Raw genomic sequence first — 21,178 nt, 5'->3', positions numbered from 1 at the left:
TACTGATAATACCACATCATATTGAACAGGGTTTAATGACGTTTACGAATACAGTTGCGGACAAGGCGAAGAAAAAGCAATACATTTTGTTTTACTATATTATATCACGGACCGACTATTTTCCCATCAAGCAACACGGTAGAAATTCTATATACATTGCATTTGTTGTCTAAATGTCCGTCTGGTTACACACAAGTAGGCGATGTACCAAAATGCTGAAATCACATTCGTGCACACAGCCAACCGAAAGACACCACTTATTTCTGGTGTTTTGTAGCGTTCCAGACGTTGTAGGAATAGTTTCATCACGCTTGTTTTCTGCTCTCAGTAAAATATGATTCCACCATCGACCACAGGGTGGCATACGACCCACAGATACGGAGGAGGAACAGTAGCCTACTACTTCAACGTCAACAAAGACACAGTAGTAGCTACAAGGGTGTTTATTTTATTTTACCTTTATTTAGCCAGGTCGGCCAGTTGGGAACAAGTTCTCATTTACAACTGCGACCTGGCCAAGAATAAAGCACAGCAATGCGACAACAACAACAACACAGAGTTACACGTAAACAAACGTAGTCAATAACACAGTAGAACATGAAAATAGAAAGATCTATGTACAGTGACATGGCCATACTCGTATTTGTAATTGTATCTGTAAATTGACAGGATGATACTCGCGATCAGGGTTAAACTGAAGTGTTTTAATATGCCTAAATACATTTTGGCAGAATACCTCACTACACATTCTCACTGCAAAAAAAAAAAAAACCTGCAGAAATGTCTGTGGAATGGATCTGCATCTTGGAACAACAGAATCCATCTTATTGACAGATTTTGTCAGGAAATAAGTGGACCAGGGACATGTCTGTGGCGTGGTAATGGTTGACCAGGGAAATGTCTGTGGCATTGTAGACCAGGGACATGTCTGTGGAATGGTAATGGTTGACCAGGGAAATGTCTGTGGCATGGTAATGGTTGACCAGGGAAATGTCTGTGGCATTGTAGACCAGGGACATGTCTGTGGAATGGTAATGGTTGACCAGGGAAATGTCTGTGGAATGGTAATGGTTGACCAGGGAAATGTCTGTGGAATGGTAATGTTTGACCAGGGACATGACTGTGGCGTGGTAATGGTTGACCAGGGAAATGTCTGTGGCATGGTAATGGTTGACCAGGGAAATGTCTGTGGCATGGTAATGATTGACCAGGGAAATGTCTGTGGCATGGTAATGGTTGACCAGGGAAATGTCTGTGGCATGGTAATGGTTGAGCAGGGAAATGACTGTGGAATGGTAATGGTTGACCAGGGCAATGACTGTGGCATGGTAATGGTTGACATTTACTGTGGTCTTAAATGACAAACTGTCCTATAAATGATTTAATAATCTAGCAAATAAAATACCTCAATCCACATTACGTCCTGAGGGCACAAAATGATCCATTCACAAGTAGGCCTTTTCCTTGACATTATCAGGACATGACAGGCATAATCACCAGTGCTACAATAACATATCACACACATCCGGGTTATCAGAAGACAGACATGTATCTCTGAGGCCTTTAGTTGACTTATAAACAGACCCCAGTCTGTTCATCTGATAAGTAAAAAATCTCCTTCTCAACACGAAACTCAATAGAACTCCGAATTTAACACATTCCTCCATTATTTTTAACATCAAGATCAGGGGAGAGCGCGAACGCAGTCCCCCACTACCAGAAATTATGCAATCGAGATTTCCACATTTGAGAAATTCGCAGGGGTCAGCACAGCCGGAGTGCAATGACTGAGCCTCGGTATGAGTTGTACACGTTGGTAGAGGAGCACTCCTTCCAGGACAAAGGTGTTTGACTCACGGTTACCACTTCTACTACTGATAATACCACATCATATTGAACAGGGTTTAATGACGTTTACGAATACAGTTGCGGACAAGGCGAAGAAAAAGCAATACATTTTGTTTTACTATATTATATCACGGACCGACTATTTTCCCATCAAGCAACACGGTAGAAATTCTATATACATTGCATTTGTTGTCTAAATGTCCGTCTGGTTACACACAAGTAGGCGATGTACCAAAATGCTGAAATCACATTCGTGCACACAGCCAACCGAAAGACACCACTTATTTCTGGTGTTTTGTAGCGTTCCAGACGTTGTAGGAATAGTTTCATCACGCTTGTTTTCTGCTCTCAGTAAAATATGATTCCACCATCGACCACAGGGTGGCATACGACCCACAGATACGGAGGAGGAACAGTAGCCTACTACTTCAACGTCAACAAAGACACAGTAGTAGCTACAAGGGTGTTTATTTTATTTTACCTTTATTTAGCCAGGTCGGCCAGTTGGGAACAAGTTCTCATTTACAACTGCGACCTGGCCAAGAATAAAGCACAGCAATGCGACAACAACAACAACACAGAGTTACACGCAAACAAACGTAGTCAATAACACAGTAGAACATGAAAATAGAAAGATCTATGTACAGTGACATGGCCATACTCGTATTTGTAATTGTATCTGTAAATTGACAGGATGATACTCGCGATCAGGGTTAAACTGAAGTGTTTTAATATGCCTAAATACATTTTGGCAGAATACCTCACTTCACATTCTCACTGCAAAAAAAAAAAAAAACCTGCAGAAATGTCTGTGGAATGGATCTGCATCTTGGAACAACAGAATCCATCTTATTGACAGATTTTGTCAGGAAATAAGTGGACCAGGGACATGTCTGTGGCGTGGTAATGGTTGACCAGGGAAATGTCTGTGGCATTGTAGACCAGGGACATGTCTGTGGAATGGTAATGGTTGACCAGGGAAATGTCTGTGGCATGGTAATGGTTGACCAGGGAAATGTCTGTGGCATTGTAGACCAGGGACATGTCTGTGGAATGGTAATGGTTGACCAGGGAAATGTCTGTGGAATGGTAATGGTTGACCAGGGAAATGTCTGTGGAATGGTAATGTTTGACCAGGGACATGACTGTGGCGTGGTAATGGTTGACCAGGGAAATGTCTGTGGCATGGTAATGGTTGACCAGGGAAATGTCTGTGGCATGGTAATGATTGACCAGGGAAATGTCTGTGGCATGGTAATGGTTGACCAGGGAAATGTCTGTGGCATGGTAATGGTTGAGCAGGGAAATGACTGTGGAATGGTAATGGTTGACCAGGGCAATGACTGTGGCATGGTAATGGTTGACATTTACTGTGGTCTTAAATGACAAACTGTCCTATAAATGATTTAATAATCTAGCAAATAAAATACCTCAATCCACATTACGTCCTGAGGGCACAAAATGATCCATTCACAAGTAGGCCTTTTCCTTGACATTATCAGGACATGACAGGCATAATGACCAGTGCTACAATAACATATCACACACATCCGGGTTATCAGAAGACAGACATGTATCTCTGAGGCCTTTAGTTGACTTATAAACAGACCCCAGTCTGTTCATCTGATAAGTAAAAAATCTCCTTCTCAACACGAAACTCAATAGAACTCCGAATTTAACACATTCCTCCATTATTTTTAACATCAAGATCAGGGGAGAGCGCGAACGCAGTCCCCCACTACCAGAAATTATGCAATCGAGATTTCCACATTTGAGAAATTCGCAGGGGTCAGCACAGCCGGAGTGCAATGACTGAGCCTCGGTATGAGTTGTACACGTTGGTAGAGGAGCACTCCTTCCAGGACAAAGGTGTTTGACTCACGGTTACCACTTCTACTACTGATAATACCACATCATATTGAACAGGGTTTAATGACGTTTACGAATACAGTTGCGGACAAGGCGAAGAAAAAGCAATACATTTTGTTTTACTATATTATATCACGGACCGACTATTTTCCCATCAAGCAACACGGTAGAAATTCTATATACATTGCATTTGTTGTCTAAATGTCCGTCTGGTTACACACAAGTAGGCGATGTACCAAAATGCTGAAATCACATTCGTGCACACAGCCAACCGAAAGACACCACTTATTTCTGGTGTTTTGTAGCGTTCCAGACGTTGTAGGAATAGTTTCATCACGCTTGTTTTCTGCTCTCAGTAAAATATGATTCCACCATCGACCACAGGGTGGCATACGACCCACAGATACGGAGGAGGAACAGTAGCCTACTACTTCAACGTCAACAAAGACACAGTAGTAGCTACAAGGGTGTTTATTTTATTTTACCTTTATTTAGCCAGGTCGGCCAGTTGGGAACAAGTTCTCATTTACAACTGCGACCTGGCCAAGAATAAAGCACAGCAATGCGACAACAACAACAACACAGAGTTACACGCAAACAAACGTAGTCAATAACACAGTAGAACATGAAAATAGAAAGATCTATGTACAGTGACATGGCCATACTCGTATTTGTAATTGTATCTGTAAATTGACAGGATGATACTCGCGATCAGGGTTAAACTGAAGTGTTTTAATATGCCTAAATACATTTTGGCAGAATACCTCACTTCACATTCTCACTGCAAAAAAAAAAAAAAACCTGCAGAAATGTCTGTGGAATGGATCTGCATCTTGGAACAACAGAATCCATCTTATTGACAGATTTTGTCAGGAAATAAGTGGACCAGGGACATGTCTGTGGCGTGGTAATGGTTGACCAGGGAAATGTCTGTGGCATTGTAGACCAGGGACATGTCTGTGGAATGGTAATGGTTGACCAGGGAAATGTCTGTGGCATGGTAATGGTTGACCAGGGAAATGTCTGTGGCATTGTAGACCAGGGACATGTCTGTGGAATGGTAATGGTTGACCAGGGAAATGTCTGTGGAATGGTAATGGTTGACCAGGGAAATGTCTGTGGAATGGTAATGTTTGACCAGGGACATGACTGTGGCGTGGTAATGGTTGACCAGGGAAATGTCTGTGGCATGGTAATGGTTGACCAGGGAAATGTCTGTGGCATGGTAATGATTGACCAGGGAAATGTCTGTGGCATGGTAATGGTTGACCAGGGAAATGTCTGTGGCATGGTAATGGTTGAGCAGGGAAATGACTGTGGAATGGTAATGGTTGACCAGGGCAATGACTGTGGCATGGTAATGGTTGACATTTACTGTGGTCTTAAATGACAAACTGTCCTATAAATGATTTAATAATCTAGCAAATAAAATACCTCAATCCACATTACGTCCTGAGGGCACAAAATGATCCATTCACAAGTAGGCCTTTTCCTTGACATTATCAGGACATGACAGGCATAATGACCAGTGCTACAATAACATATCACACACATCCGGGTTATCAGAAGACAGACATGTATCTCTGAGGCCTTTAGTTGACTTATAAACAGACCCCAGTCTGTTCATCTGATAAGTAAAAAATCTCCTTCTCAACACGAAACTCGATAGAACTCCGAATTTAACACATTCCTCCATTATTTTTAACATCAAGATCAGGGGAGAGCGCGAACGCAGTCCCCCACTACCAGAAATTTTGCAATCGAGATTTCCACATTTGAGAAATTCGCAGGGGTCAGCACAGCCGGAGTGCAATGGCTGAGCCTCGCCCTGGGTGAACCGCCTTCGTGATCACGGTGTCTCCCTTGCCAGGTAAGTATGAGTTGTACACGTTGGTAGAGGAGCACTCCTTCCAGGACAAAGGTGTTTGACTCACGGTTACCACTTCTACTACTGATAATACCACATCATATTGAACAGGGTTTAATGACGTTTACGAATACAGTTGCGGACAAGGCGAAGAAAAAGCAATACATTTTGTTTTACTATATTATATCACGGACCGACTATTTTCCCATCAAGCAACACGGTAGAAATTCTATATACATTGCATTTGTTGTCTAAATGTCCGTCTGGTTACACACAAGTAGGCGATGTACCAAAATGCTGAAATCACATTCGTGCACACAGCCAACCGAAAGACACCACTTATTTCTGGTGTTTTGTAGCGTTCCAGACGTTGTAGGAATAGTTTCATCACGCTTGTTTTCTGCTCTCAGTAAAATATGATTCCACCATCGACCACAGGGTGGCATACGACCCACAGATACGGAGGAGGAACAGTAGCCTACTACTTCAACGTCAACAAAGACACAGTAGTAGCTACAAGGGTGTTTATTTTATTTTACCTTTATTTAGCCAGGTCGGCCAGTTGGGAACAAGTTCTCATTTACAACTGCGACCTGGCCAAGAATAAAGCACAGCAATGCGACAACAACAACAACACAGAGTTACACGTAAACAAACGTAGTCAATAACACAGTAGAACATGAAAATAGAAAGATCTATGTACAGTGACATGGCCATACTCGTATTTGTAATTGTATCTGTAAATTGACAGGATGATACTCGCGATCAGGGTTAAACTGAAGTGTTTTAATATGCCTAAATACATTTTGGCAGAATACCTCACTTCACATTCTCACTGCAAAAAAAAAAAAAAAACCTGCAGAAATGTCTGTGGAATGGATCTGCATCTTGGAACAACAGAATCCATCTTATTGACAGATTTTGTCAGGAAATAAGTGGACCAGGGACATGTCTGTGGCGTGGTAATGGTTGACCAGGGAAATGTCTGTGGCATTGTAGACCAGGGACATGTCTGTGGAATGGTAATGGTTGACCAGGGAAATGTCTGTGGCATGGTAATGGTTGACCAGGGAAATGTCTGTGGCATTGTAGACCAGGGACATGTCTGTGGAATGGTAATGGTTGACCAGGGAAATGTCTGTGGAATGGTAATGGTTGACCAGGGAAATGTCAGTGGAATGGTAATGTTTGACCAGGGACATGACTGTGGCGTGGTAATGGTTGACCAGGGAAATGTCTGTGGCATGGTAATGGTTGACCAGGGAAATGTCTGTGGCATGGTAATGATTGACCAGGGAAATGTCTGTGGCATGGTAATGGTTGACCAGGGAAATGTCTGTGGCATGGTAATGGTTGAGCAGGGAAATGACTGTGGAATGGTAATGGTTGACCAGGGCAATGACTGTGGCATGGTAATGGTTGACATTTACTGTGGTCTTAAATGACAAACTGTCCTATAAATGATTTAATAATCTAGCAAATAAAATACCTCAATCCACATTACGTCCTGAGGGCACAAAATGATCCATTCACAAGTAGGCCTTTTCCTTGACATTATCAGGACATGACAGGCATAATGACCAGTGCTACAATAACATATCACACACATCCGGGTTATCAGAAGACAGACATGTATCTCTGAGGCCTTTAGTTGACTTATAAACAGACCCCAGTCTGTTTATCTGATAAGTAAATAATCTCCTTCTCAACACGAAACTCGATAGAACTCCGAATTTAACACATTCCTCCATTATTTTTAACATCAAGATCAGGGGAGAGCGCGAACGCAGTCCCCCACTACCAGAAATTTTGCAATCGAGATTCAGGGGTCAGCACAGCCGGAGTGCAATGGCTGAGCCTCGCCCTGGGTGAACCGCCTTCGTGATCACGGTGTCTCCCTTGCCAGGTAAGTATGAGTTGTACACGTTGGTAGAGGAGCACTCCTTCCAGGACAAAGGTGTTTGACTCACGGTTACCACTTCTACTACTGATAATACCACATCATATTGAACAGGGTTTAATGACGTTTACGAATACAGTTGCGGACAAGGCGAAGAAAAAGCAATACATTTTGTTTTACTATATTATATCACGGACCGACTATTTTCCCATCAAGCAACACGGTAGAAATTCTATATACATTGCATTTGTTGTCTAAATGTCCGTCTGGTTACACACAAGTAGGCGATGTACCAAAATGCTGAAATCACATTCGTGCACACAGCCAACCGAAAGACACCACTTATTTCTGGTGTTTTGTAGCGTTCCAGACGTTGTAGGAATAGTTTCATCACGCTTGTTTTCTGCTCTCAGTAAAATATGATTCCACCATCGACCACAGGGTGGCATACGACCCACAGATACGGAGGAGGAACAGTAGCCTACTACTTCAACGTCAACAAAGACACAGTAGTAGCTACAAGGGTGTTTATTTTATTTTACCTTTATTTAGCCAGGTCGGCCAGTTGGGAACAAGTTCTCATTTACAACTGCGACCTGGCCAAGAATAAAGCACAGCAATGCGACAACAACAACAACACAGAGTTACACGTAAACAAACGTAGTCAATAACACAGTAGAACATGAAAATAGAAAGATCTATGTACAGTGACATGGCCATACTCGTATTTGTAATTGTATCTGTAAATTGACAGGATGATACTCGCGATCAGGGTTAAACTGAAGTGTTTTAATATGCCTAAATACATTTTGGCAGAATACCTCACTTCACATTCTCACTGCAAAAAAAAAAAAAAACCTGCAGAAATGTCTGTGGAATGGATCTGCATCTTGGAACAACAGAATCCATCTTATTGACAGATTTTGTCAGGAAATAAGTGGACCAGGGACATGTCTGTGGCGTGGTAATGGTTGACCAGGGAAATGTCTGTGGCATTGTAGACCAGGGACATGTCTGTGGAATGGTAATGGTTGACCAGGGAAATGTCTGTGGCATGGTAATGGTTGACCAGGGAAATGTCTGTGGCATTGTAGACCAGGGACATGTCTGTGGAATGGTAATGGTTGACCAGGGAAATGTCTGTGGAATGGTAATGGTTGACCAGGGAAATGTCAGTGGAATGGTAATGTTTGACCAGGGACATGACTGTGGCGTGGTAATGGTTGACCAGGGAAATGTCTGTGGCATGGTAATGGTTGACCAGGGAAATGTCTGTGGCATGGTAATGATTGACCAGGGAAATGTCTGTGGCATGGTAATGGTTGACCAGGGAAATGTCTGTGGCATGGTAATGGTTGAGCAGGGAAATGACTGTGGAATGGTAATGGTTGACCAGGGCAATGACTGTGGCATGGTAATGGTTGACATTTACTGTGGTCTTAAATGACAAACTGTCCTATAAATGATTTAATAATCTAGCAAATAAAATACCTCAATCCACATTACGTCCTGAGGGCACAAAATGATCCATTCACAAGTAGGCCTTTTCCTTGACATTATCAGGACATGACAGGCATAATGACCAGTGCTACAATAACATATCACACACATCCGGGTTATCAGAAGACAGACATGTATCTCTGAGGCCTTTAGTTGACTTATAAACAGACCCCAGTCTGTTCATCTGATAAGTAAAAAATCTCCTTCTCAACACGAAACTCGATAGAACTCCGAATTTAACACATTCCTCCATTATTTTTAACATCAAGATCAGGGGAGAGCGCGAACGCAGTCCCCCACTACCAGAAATTATGCAATCGAGATTTCCACATTTGAGAAATTCGCAGGGGTCAGCACAGCCGGAGTGCAATGGCTGAGCCTCGCCCTGGGTGAACCGCCTTCGTGATCACGGTGTCTCCCTTGCCAGGTAAGTATGAGTTGTACACGTTGGTAGAGGAGCACTCCTTCCAGGACAAAGGTGTTTGACTCACGGTTACCACTTCTACTACTGATAATACCACATCATATTGAACAGGGTTTAATGACGTTTACGAATACAGTTGCGGACAAGGCGAAGAAAAAGCAATACATTTTGTTTTACTATATTATATCACGGACCGACTATTTTCCCATCAAGCAACACGGTAGAAATTCTATATACATTGCATTTGTTGTCTAAATGTCCGTCTGGTTACACACAAGTAGGCGATGTACCAAAATGCTGAAATCACATTCGTGCACACAGCCAACCGAAAGACACCACTTATTTCTGGTGTTTTGTAGCGTTCCAGACGTTGTAGGAATAGTTTCATCACGCTTGTTTTCTGCTCTCAGTAAAATATGATTCCACCATCGACCACAGGGTGGAATACGACCCACAGATACAGAGGAGGAACAGTAGCCTACTACTTCAACGTCAACAAAGACACAGTAGTAGCTACAAGGGTGTTTATTTTATTTTACCTTTATTTAGCCAGGTCGGCCAGTTGGGAACAAGTTCTCATTTACAACTGCGACCTGGCCAAGAATAAAGCACAGCAATGCGACAACAACAACAACACAGAGTTACACGTAAACAAACGTAGTCAATAACACAGTAGAACATGAAAATAGAAAGATCTATGTACAGTGACATGGCCATACTCGTATTTGTAATTGTATCTGTAAATTGACAGGATGATACTCGCGATCAGGGTTAAACTGAAGTGTTTTAATATGCCTAAATACATTTTGGCAGAATACCTCACTTCACATTCTCACTGCAAAAAAAAAAAAAAACCTGCAGAAATGTCTGTGGAATGGATCTGCATCTTGGAACAACAGAATCCATCTTATTGACAGATTTTGTCAGGAAATAAGTGGACCAGGGACATGTCTGTGGCGTGGTAATGGTTGACCAGGGAAATGTCTGTGGCATTGTAGACCAGGGACATGTCTGTGGAATGGTAATGGTTGACCAGGGAAATGTCTGTGGCATGGTAATGGTTGACCAGGGAAATGTCTGTGGCATTGTAGACCAGGGACATGTCTGTGGAATGGTAATGGTTGACCAGGGAAATGTCTGTGGAATGGTAATGGTTGACCAGGGAAATGTCAGTGGAATGGTAATGTTTGACCAGGGACATGACTGTGGCGTGGTAATGGTTGACCAGGGAAATGTCTGTGGCATGGTAATGGTTGACCAGGGAAATGTCTGTGGCATGGTAATGATTGACCAGGGAAATGTCTGTGGCATGGTAATGGTTGACCAGGGAAATGTCTGTGGCATGGTAATGGTTGAGCAGGGAAATGACTGTGGAATGGTAATGGTTGACCAGGGCAATGACTGTGGCATGGTAATGGTTGACATTTACTGTGGTCTTAAATGACAAACTGTCCTATAAATGATTTAATAATCTAGCAAATAAAATACCTCAATCCACATTACGTCCTGAGGGCACAAAATGATCCATTCACAAGTAGGCCTTTTCCTTGACATTATCAGGACATGACAGGCATAATGACCAGTGCTACAATAACATATCACACACATCCGGGTTATCAGAAGACAGACATGTATCTCTGAGGCCTTTAGTTGACTTATAAACAGACCCCAGTCTGTTCATCTGATAAGTAAAAAATCTCCTTCTCAACACGAAACTCGATAGAACTCCGAATTTAACACATTCCTCCATTATTTTTAACATCAAGATCAGGGGAGAGCGCGAACGCAGTCCCCCACTACCAGAAATTTTGCAATCGAGATTTCCACATTTGAGAAATTCGCAGGGGTCAGCACAGCCGGAGTGCAATGGCTGAGCCTCGCCCTGGGTGAACCGCCTTCGTGATCACGGTGTCTCCCTTGCCAGGTAAGTATGAGTTGTACACGTTGGTAGAGGAGCACTCCTTCCAGGACAAAGGTGTTTGACTCACGGTTACCACTTCTACTACTGATAATACCACATCATATTGAACAGGGTTTAATGACGTTTACGAATACAGTTGCGGACAAGGCGAAGAAAAAGCAATACATTTTGTTTTACTATATTATATCACGGACCGACTATTTTCCCATCAAGCAACACGGTAGAAATTCTATATACATTGCATTTGTTGTCTAAATGTCCGTCTGGTTACACACAAGTAGGCGATGTACCAAAATGCTGAAATCACATTCGTGCACACAGCCAACCGAAAGACACCACTTATTTCTGGTGTTTTGTAGCGTTCCAGACGTTGTAGGAATAGTTTCATCACGCTTGTTTTCTGCTCTCAGTAAAATATGATTCCACCATCGACCACAGGGTGGCATACGACCCACAGATACGGAGGAGGAACAGTAGCCTACTACTTCAACGTCAACAAAGACACAGTAGTAGCTACAAGGGTGTTTATTTTATTTTACCTTTATTTAGCCAGGTCGGCCAGTTGGGAACAAGTTCTCATTTACAACTGCGACCTGGCCAAGAATAAAGCACAGCAATGCGACAACAACAACAACACAGAGTTACACGTAAACAAACGTAGTCAATAACACAGTAGAACATGAAAATAGAAAGATCTATGTACAGTGACATGGCCATACTCGTATTTGTAATTGTATCTGTAAATTGACAGGATGATACTCGCGATCAGGGTTAAACTGAAGTGTTTTAATATGCCTAAATACATTTTTGCAGAATACCTCACTACACATTCTCACTGCAAAAAAAAAAACCTGCAGAAATGTCTGTGGAATGGATCTGCATCTTGGAACAACAGAATCCATCTTATTGACAGATTTTGTCAGGAAATAAGTGGACCAGGGACATGTCTGTGGCGTGGTAATGGTTGACCAGGGAAATGTCTGTGGCATTGTAGACCAGGGACATGTCTGTGGAATGGTAATGGTTGACCAGGGAAATGTCTGTGGCATGGTAATGGTTGACCAGGGAAATGTCTGTGGCATTGTTGACCAGGGACATGTCTGTGGAATGGTAATGGTTGACCAGGGAAATGTCTGTGGAATGGTAATGGTTGACCAGGGAAATGTCTGTGGAATGGTAATGTTTGACCAGGGACATGACTGTGGCGTGGTAATGGTTGACCAGGGAAATGTCTGTGGCATGGTAATGGTTGACCAGGGAAATGTCTGTGGCATGGTAATGATTGACCAGGGAAATGTCTGTGGCATGGTAATGGTTGACCAGGGAAATGTCTGTGGCATGGTAATGGTTGAGCAGGGAAATGACTGTGGAATGGTAATGTTTGACCAGGGACATGACTGTGGCGTGGTAATGGTTGACCAGGGAAATGTCTGTGGCATGGTAATGATTGACCAGGGAAATGTCTGTGGCATGGTAATGGTTGACCAGGGAAATGTCTGTGGCATGGTAATGGTTGAGCAGGGAAATGACTGTGGAATGGTAATGTTTGACCAGGGACATGACTGTGGCGTGGTAATGGTTGACCAGGGAAATGTCTGTGGCATTGTAGACCAGGGACATGTCTGTGGAATGGTAATGGTTGACCAGGGAAATGTCTGTGGCATGGTAATGGTTGACCAGGGAAATGTCTGTGGCATTGTAGACCAGGGACATGTCTGTGGAATGGTAATGGTTGACCAGGGAAATGTCTGTGGAATGGTAATGGTTGACCAGGGAAATGTCAGTGGAATGGTAATGTTTGACCAGGGACATGACTGTGGCGTGGTAATGGTTGACCAGGGAAATGTCTGTGGCATGGTAATGGTTGACCAGGGAAATGTCTGTGGCATGGTAATGATTGACCAGGGAAATGTCTGTGGCATGGTAATGGTTGACCAGGGAAATGTCTGTGGCATGGTAATGGTTGAGCAGGGAAATGACTGTGGAATGGTAATGGTTGACCAGGGCAATGACTGTGGCATGGTAATGGTTGACATTTACTGTGGTCTTAAATGACAAACTGTCCTATAAATGATTTAATAATCTAGCAAATAAAATACCTCAATCCACATTACGTCCTGAGGGCACAAAATGATCCATTCACAAGTAGGCCTTTTCCTTGACATTATCAGGACATGACAGGCATAATGACCAGTGCTACAATAACATATCACACACATCCGGGTTATCAGAAGACAGACATGTATCTCTGAGGCCTTTAGTTGACTTATAAACAGACCCCAGTCTGTTCATCTGATAAGTAAAAAATCTCCTTCTCAACACGAAACTCAATAGAACTCCGAATTTAACACATTCCTCCATTATTTTTAACATCAAGATCAGGGGAGAGCGCGAACGCAGTCCCCCACTACCAGAAATTATGCAATCGAGATTTCCACATTTGAGAAATTCGCAGGGGTCAGCACAGCCGGAGTGCAATGACTGAGCCTCAGGTATGAGTTGTACACGTTGGTAGAGGAGCACTCCTTCCAGGACAAAGGTGTTTGACTCACGGTTACCACTTCTACTACTGATAATACCACATCATATTGAACAGGGTTTAATGACGTTTACGAATACAGTTGCGGACAAGGCGAAGAAAAAGCAATACATTTTGTTTTACTATATTATATCACGGACCGACTATTTTCCCATCAAGCAACACGGTAGAAATTCTATATACATTGCATTTGTTGTCTAAATGTCCGTCTGGTTACACACAAGTAGGCGATGTACCAAAATGCTGAAATCACATTCGTGCACACAGCCAACCGAAAGACACCACTTATTTCTGGTGTTTTGTAGCGTTCCAGACGTTGTAGGAATAGTTTCATCACGCTTGTTTTCTGCTCTCAGTAAAATATGATTCCACCATCGACCACAGGGTGGCATACGACCCACAGATACGGAGGAGGAACAGTAGCCTACTACTTCAACGTCAACAAAGACACAGTAGTAGCTACAAGGGTGTTTATTTTATTTTACCTTTATTTAGCCAGGTCGGCCAGTTGGGAACAAGTTCTCATTTACAACTGCGACCTGGCCAAGAATAAAGCACAGCAATGCGACAACAACAACAACACAGAGTTACACGTAAACAAACGTAGTCAATAACACAGTAGAACATGAAAATAGAAAGATCTATGTACAGTGACATGGCCATACTCGTATTTGTAATTGTATCTGTAAATTGACAGGATGATACTCGCGATCAGGGTTAAACTGAAGTGTTTTAATATGCCTAAATACATTTTGGCAGAATACCTCACTACACATTCTCACTGCAAAAAAAAAAACCTGCAGAAATGTCTGTGGAATGGATCTGCATCTTGGAACAACAGAATCCATCTTATTGACAGATTTTGTCAGGAAATAAGTGGACCAGGGACATGTCTGTGGCGTGGTAATGGTTGACCAGGGAAATGTCTGTGGCATTGTAGACCAGGGACATGTCTGTGGAATGGTAATGGTTGACCAGGGAAATGTCTGTGGCATGGTAATGGTTGACCAGGGAAATGTCTGTGGCATTGTTGACCAGGGACATGTCTGTGGAATGGTAATGGTTGACCAGGGAAATGTCTGTGGAATGGTAATGGTTGACCAGGGAAATGTCTGTGGAATGGTAATGTTTGACCAGGGACATGACTGTGGCGTGGTAATGGTTGACCAGGGAAATGTCTGTGGCATGGTAATGGTTGACCAGGGAAATGTCTGTGGCATGGTAATGATTGACCAGGGAAATGTCTGTGGCATGGTAATGGTTGACCAGGGAAATGTCTGTGGCATGGTAATGGTTGAGCAGGGAAATGACTGTGGAATGGTAATGTTTGACCAGGGACATGACTGTGGCGTGGTAATGGTTGACCAGGGAAATGTCTGTGGCATGGTAATGATTGACCAGGGAAATGTCTGTGGCATGGTAATGGTTGACCAGGGAAATGTCTGTGGCATGGTAATGGTTGAGCAGGGAAATGACTGTGGAATGGTAATGTTTGACCAGGGACATGACTGTGGCGTGGTAATGGTTGACCAGGGAAATGTCTGTGGCATTGTAGACCAGGGACATGTCTGTGGAATGGTAATGGTTGACCAGGGAAATGTCTGTGGCATGGTAATGGTTGACCAGGGAAATGTCTGTGGCATTGTAGACCAGGGACATGTCTGTGGAATGGTAATGGTTGACCAGGGAAATGTCTGTGGAATGGTAATGGTTGACCAGGGAAATGTCAGTGGAATGGTAATGTTTGACCAGGGACATGACTGTGGCGTGGTAATGGTTGACCAGGGAAATGTCTGTGGCATGGTAATGGTTGACCAGGGAAATGTCTGTGGCATGGTAATGATTGACCAGGGAAATGTCTGTGGCATGGTAATGGTTGACCAGGGAAATGTCTGTGGCATGGTAATGGTTGAGCAGGGAAATGACTGTGGAATGGTAATGGTTGACCAGGGCAATGACTGTGGCATGGTAATGGTTGACATTTACTGTGGTCTTAAATGACAAACTGTCCTATAAATGATTTAATAATCTAGCAAATAAAATACCTCAATCCACATTACGTCCTGAGGGCACAAAATGATCCATTCACAAGTAGGCCTTTTCCTTGACATTATCAGGACATGACAGGCATAATGACCAGTGCTACAATAACATATCACACACATCCGGGTTATCAGAAGACAGACATGTATCTCTGAGGCCTTTAGTTGACTTATAAACAGACCCCAGTCTGTTCATCTGATAAGTAAAAAATCTCCTTCTCAACACGAAACTCGATAGAACTCCGAATTTAACACATTCCTCCATTATTTTTAACATCAAGATCAGGGGAGAGCGCGAACGCAGTCCCCCACTACCAGAAATTTTGCAATCGAGATTTCCACATTTGAGAAATTCGCAGGGGTCAGCACAGCCGGAGTGCAATGGCTGAGCCTCGCCCTGGGTGAACCGCCTTCGTGATCACGGTGTCTCCCTTGCCAGGTAAGTATGAGTTGTACACGTTGGTAGAGGAGCACTCCTTCCAGGACAAAGGTGTTTGACTCACGGTTACCACTTCTACTACTGATAATACCACATCATATTGAACAGGGTTTAATGACGTTTACGAATACAGTTGCGGACAAGGCGAAGAAAAAGCAATACATTTTGTTTTACTATATTATATCACGGACCGACTATTTTCCCATCAAGCAACACGGTAGAAATTCTATATACATTGCATTTGTTGTCTAAATGTCCGTCTGGTTACACACAAGTAGGCGATGTACCAAAATGCTGAAATCACATTCGTGCACACAGCCAACCGAAAGACACCACTTATTTCTGGTGTTTTGTAGCGTTCCAGACGTTGTAGGAATAGTTTCATCACGCTTGTTTTCTGCTCTCAGTAAAATATGATTCCACCATCGACCACAGGGTGGCATACGACCCACAGATACGGAGGAGGAACAGTAGCCTACTACTTCAACGTCAACAAAGACACAGTAGTAGCTACAAGGGTGTTTATTTTATTTTACCTTTATTTAGCCAGGTCGGCCAGTTGGGAACAAGTTCTCATTTACAACTGCGACCTGGCCAAGAATAAAGCACAGCAATGCGACAACAACAACAACACAGAGTTACACGTAAACAAACGTAGTCAATAACACAGTAGAACATGAAAATAGAAAGATCTATGTACAGTGACATGGCCATACTCGTATTTGTAATTGTATCTGTAAATTGACAGGATGATACTCGCGATCAGGGTTAAACTGGTGTTTTAATATGCCTAAATACATTTTGGCAGAATACCTCACTACACATTCTCACTGCAAAAAAAAAAACCTGCAGAAATGTCTGTGGAATGGATCTGCATCTTGGAACAACAGAATCCATCTTATTGACAGATTTTGTCAGGAAATAAGTGGACCAGGGACATGTCTGTGGCGTGGTAATGGTTGACCAGGGAAATGTCTGTGGCATTGTAGACCAGGGACATGTCTGTGGAATGGTAATGGTTGACCAGGGAAATGTCTGTGGCATGGTAATGGTTGACCAGGGAAATGTCTGTGGCATTGTTGACCAGGGACATGTCTGTGGAATGGTAATGGTTGACCAGGGAAATGTCTGTGGAATGGTAATGGTTGACCAGGGAAATGTCTGTGGAATGGTAATGTTTGACCAGGGACATGACTGTGGCGTGGTAATGGTTGACCAGGGAAATGTCTGTGGCATGGTAATGGTTGACCAGGGAAATGTCTGTGGCATGGTAATGATTGACCAGGGAAATGTCTGTGGCATGGTAATGGTTGACCAGGGAAATGTCTGTGGCATGGTAATGGTTGAGCAGGGAAATGACTGTGGAATGGTAATGTTTGACCAGGGACATGACTGTGGCGTGGTAATGGTTGACCAGGGAAATGTCTGTGGCATGGTAATGATTGACCAGGGAAATGTCTGTGGCATGGTAATGGTTGACCAGGGAAATGTCTGTGGCATGGTAATGGTTGAGCAGGGAAATGACTGTGGAATGGTAATGTTTGACCAGGGACATGACTGTGGCGTGGTAATGGTTGACCAGGGAAATGTCTGTGGCATTGTAGACCAGGGACATGTCTGTGGAATGGTAATGGTTGACCAGGGAAATGTCTGTGGCATGGTAATGGTTGACCAGGGAAATGTCTGTGGCATTGTAGACCAGGGACATGTCTGTGGAATGGTAATGGTTGACCAGGGAAATGTCTGTGGAATGGTAATGGTTGACCAGGGAAATGTCAGTGGAATGGTAATGTTTGACCAGGGACATGACTGTGGCGTGGTAATGGTTGACCAGGGAAATGTCTGTGGCATGGTAATGGTTGACCAGGGAAATGTCTGTGGCATGGTAATGATTGACCAGGGAAATGTCTGTGGCATGGTAATGGTTGACCAGGGAAATGTCTGTGGCATGGTAATGGTTGAGCAGGGAAATGACTGTGGAATGGTAATGGTTGACCAGGGCAATGACTGTGGCATGGTAATGGTTGACATTTACTGTGGTCTTAAATGACAAACTGTCCTATAAATGATTTAATAATCTAGCAAATAAAATACCTCAATCCACATTACGTCCTGAGGGCACAAAATGATCCATTCACAAGTAGGCCTTTTCCTTGACATTATCAGGACATGACAGGCATAATGACCAGTGCTACAATAACATATCACACACATCCGGGTTATCAGAAGACAGACATGTATCTCTGAGGCCTTTAGTTGACTTATAAACAGACCCCAGTCTGTTCATCTGATAAGTAAAAAATCTCCTTCTCAACACGAAACTCGATAGAACTCCGAATTTAACACATTCCTCCATTATTTTTAACATCAAGATCAGGGGAGAGCGCGAACGCAGTCCCCCACTACCAGAAATTTTGCAATCGAGATTTCCACATTTGAGAAATTCGCAGGGGTCAGCACAGCCGGAGTGCAATGGCTGAGCCTCGCCCTGGGTGAACCGCCTTCGTGATCACGGTGTCTCCCTTGCCAGGTAAGTATGAGTTGTACACGTTGGTAGAGGAGCACTCCTTCCAGGACAAAGGTGTTTGACTCACGGTTACCACTTCTACTACTGATAATACCACATCATATTGAACAGGGTTTAATGACGTTTACGAATACAGTTGCGGACAAGGCGAAGAAAAAGCAATACATTTTGTTTTACTATATTATATCACGGACCGACTATTTTCCCATCAAGCAACACGGTAGAAATTCTATATACATTGCATTTGTTGTCTAAATGTCCGTCTGGTTACACACAAGTAGGCGATGTACCAAAATGCTGAAATCACATTCGTGCACACAGCCAACCGAAAGACACCACTTATTTCTGGTGTTTTGTAGCGTTCCAGACGTTGTAGGAATAGTTTCATCACGCTTGTTTTCTGCTCTCAGTAAAATATGATTCCACCATCGACCACAGGGTGGCATACGACCCACAGATACGGAGGAGGAACAGTAGCCTACTACTTCAACGTCAACAAAGACACAGTAGTAGCTACAAGGGTGTTTATTTTATTTTACCTTTATTTAGCCAGGTCGGCCAGTTGGGAACAAGTTCTCATTTACAACTGCGACCTGGCCAAGAATAAAGCACAGCAATGCGACAACAACAACAACACAGAGTTACACGTAAACAAACGTAGTCAATAACACAGTAGAACATGAAAATAGAAAGATCTATGTACAGTGACATGGCCATACTCGTATTTGTAATTGTATCTGTAAATTGACAGGATGATACTCGCGATCAGGGTTAAACTGGTGTTTTAATATGCCTAAATACATTTTGGCAGAATACCTCACTACACATTCTCACTGCAAAAAAAAAAACCTGCAGAAATGTCTGTGGAATGGATCTGCATCTTGGAACAACAGAATCCATCTTATTGACAGATTTTGTCAGGAAATAAGTGGACCAGGGACATGTCTGTGGCGTGGTAATGGTTGACCAGGGAAATGTCTGTGGCATTGTAGACCAGGGACATGTCTGTGGAATGGTAATGGTTGACCAGGGAAATGTCTGTGGCATGGTAATGGTTGACCAGGGAAATGTCTGTGGCATTGTTGACCAGGGACATGTCTGTGGAATGGTAATGGTTGACCAGGGAAATGTCTGTGGAATGGTAATGGTTGACCAGGGAAATGTCTGTGGAATGGTAATGTTTGACCAGGGACATGACTGTGGCGTGGTAATGGTTGACCAGGGAAATGTCTGTGGCATGGTAATGGTTGACCAGGGAAATGTCTGTGGCATGGTAATGATTGACCAGGGAAATGTCTGTGGCATGGTAATGGTTGACCAGGGAAATGTCTGTGGCATGGTAATGGTTGAGCAGGGAAATGACTGTGGAATGGTAATGTTTGACCAGGGACATGACTGTGGCGTGGTAATGGTTGACCAGGGAAATGTCTGTGGCATGGTAATGATTGACCAGGGAAATGTCTGTGGCATGGTAATGGTTGACCAGGGAAATGTCTGTGGCATGGTAATGGTTGAGCAGGGAAATGACTGTGGAATGGTAATGTTTGACCAGGGACATGACTGTGGCGTGGTAATGGTTGACCAGGGAAATGTCTGTGGCATTGTAGACCAGGGACATGTCTGTGGAATGGTAATGGTTGACCAGGGAAATGTCTGTGGCATGGTAATGGTTGACCAGGGAAATGTCTGTGGCATTGTAGACCAGGGACATGTCTGTGGAATGGTAATGGTTGACCAGGGAAATGTCTGTGGAATGGTAATGGTTGACCAGGGAAATGTCAGTGGAATGGTAATGTTTGACCAGGGACATGACTGTGGCGTGGTAATGGTTGACCAGGGAAATGTCTGTGGCATGGTAATGGTTGACCAGGGAAATGTCTGTGGCATGGTAATGATTGACCAGGGAAATGTCTGTGGCATGGTAATGGTTGACCAGGGAAATGTCTGTGGCATGGTAATGGTTGAGCAGGGAAATGACTGTGGAATGGTAATGGTTGACCAGGGCAATGACTGTGGCATGGTAATGGTTGACATTTACTGTGGTCTTAAATGACAAACTGTCCTATAAATGATTTAATAATCTAGCAAATAAAATACCTCAATCCACATTACGTCCTGAGGGCACAAAATGATCCATTCACAAGTAGGCCTTTTCCTTGACATTATCAGGACATGACAGGCATAATGACCAGTGCTACAATAACATATCACACACATCCGGGTTATCAGAAGACAGACATGTATCTCTGAGGCCTTTAGTTGACTTATAAACAGACCCCAGTCTGTTCATCTGATAAGTAAA

General features: G+C 43.2%; 8 non-coding genes and 1 pseudogene across 8 annotated transcripts; all 9 read right to left on the bottom strand.

Moving 5' to 3' along the window:
* Window positions 1-1,685: 1,685 nt before the first annotated feature.
* On the bottom strand, window positions 1,686-1,848 carry LOC118947877 (U1 spliceosomal RNA). Its single transcript, XR_005042020.2, has one exon. It is a non-coding gene; the product is annotated as a U1 spliceosomal RNA (small nuclear RNA).
* Window positions 1,849-3,558: 1,710 nt separating this feature from the next.
* LOC118947895 (U1 spliceosomal RNA) lies at window positions 3,559-3,721 on the bottom strand. Its single transcript, XR_005042038.2, has one exon. It is a non-coding gene; the product is annotated as a U1 spliceosomal RNA (small nuclear RNA).
* A 1,710-nt stretch (window positions 3,722-5,431) lies between these two features.
* Window positions 5,432-5,595, bottom strand: LOC118947896 (U1 spliceosomal RNA). The gene has a single exon (XR_005042039.2). It is a non-coding gene; the product is annotated as a U1 spliceosomal RNA (small nuclear RNA).
* A 1,758-nt stretch (window positions 5,596-7,353) lies between these two features.
* On the bottom strand, window positions 7,354-7,498 carry LOC118947897 (U1 spliceosomal RNA; annotated as a pseudogene).
* Window positions 7,499-9,255: 1,757 nt separating this feature from the next.
* Window positions 9,256-9,419, bottom strand: LOC118947888 (U1 spliceosomal RNA). Its single transcript, XR_005042031.1, has one exon. It is a non-coding gene; the product is annotated as a U1 spliceosomal RNA (small nuclear RNA).
* A 1,757-nt stretch (window positions 9,420-11,176) lies between these two features.
* LOC118947892 (U1 spliceosomal RNA) lies at window positions 11,177-11,340 on the bottom strand. The gene has a single exon (XR_005042035.2). It is a non-coding gene; the product is annotated as a U1 spliceosomal RNA (small nuclear RNA).
* A 2,368-nt stretch (window positions 11,341-13,708) lies between these two features.
* On the bottom strand, window positions 13,709-13,872 carry LOC149974769 (U1 spliceosomal RNA). The gene has a single exon (XR_016489169.1). It is a non-coding gene; the product is annotated as a U1 spliceosomal RNA (small nuclear RNA).
* Window positions 13,873-16,193: 2,321 nt separating this feature from the next.
* LOC149974768 (U1 spliceosomal RNA) lies at window positions 16,194-16,357 on the bottom strand. The gene has a single exon (XR_016489136.1). It is a non-coding gene; the product is annotated as a U1 spliceosomal RNA (small nuclear RNA).
* Window positions 16,358-18,723: 2,366 nt separating this feature from the next.
* Window positions 18,724-18,887, bottom strand: LOC149974767 (U1 spliceosomal RNA). The gene has a single exon (XR_016489135.1). It is a non-coding gene; the product is annotated as a U1 spliceosomal RNA (small nuclear RNA).
* Between the last annotated feature and the right edge of the window lie 2,291 nt (window positions 18,888-21,178).

Source organism: Oncorhynchus mykiss, chromosome 19, assembly GCF_057628025.1.
Source record: "Oncorhynchus mykiss isolate SJ-2025 chromosome 19, ASM5762802v1, whole genome shotgun sequence".
In the NCBI taxonomy this organism is placed as follows: domain Eukaryota; kingdom Metazoa; phylum Chordata; class Actinopteri; order Salmoniformes; family Salmonidae; genus Oncorhynchus; species Oncorhynchus mykiss.
This window is presented reverse-complemented; position numbering and strand designations above follow the sequence as displayed.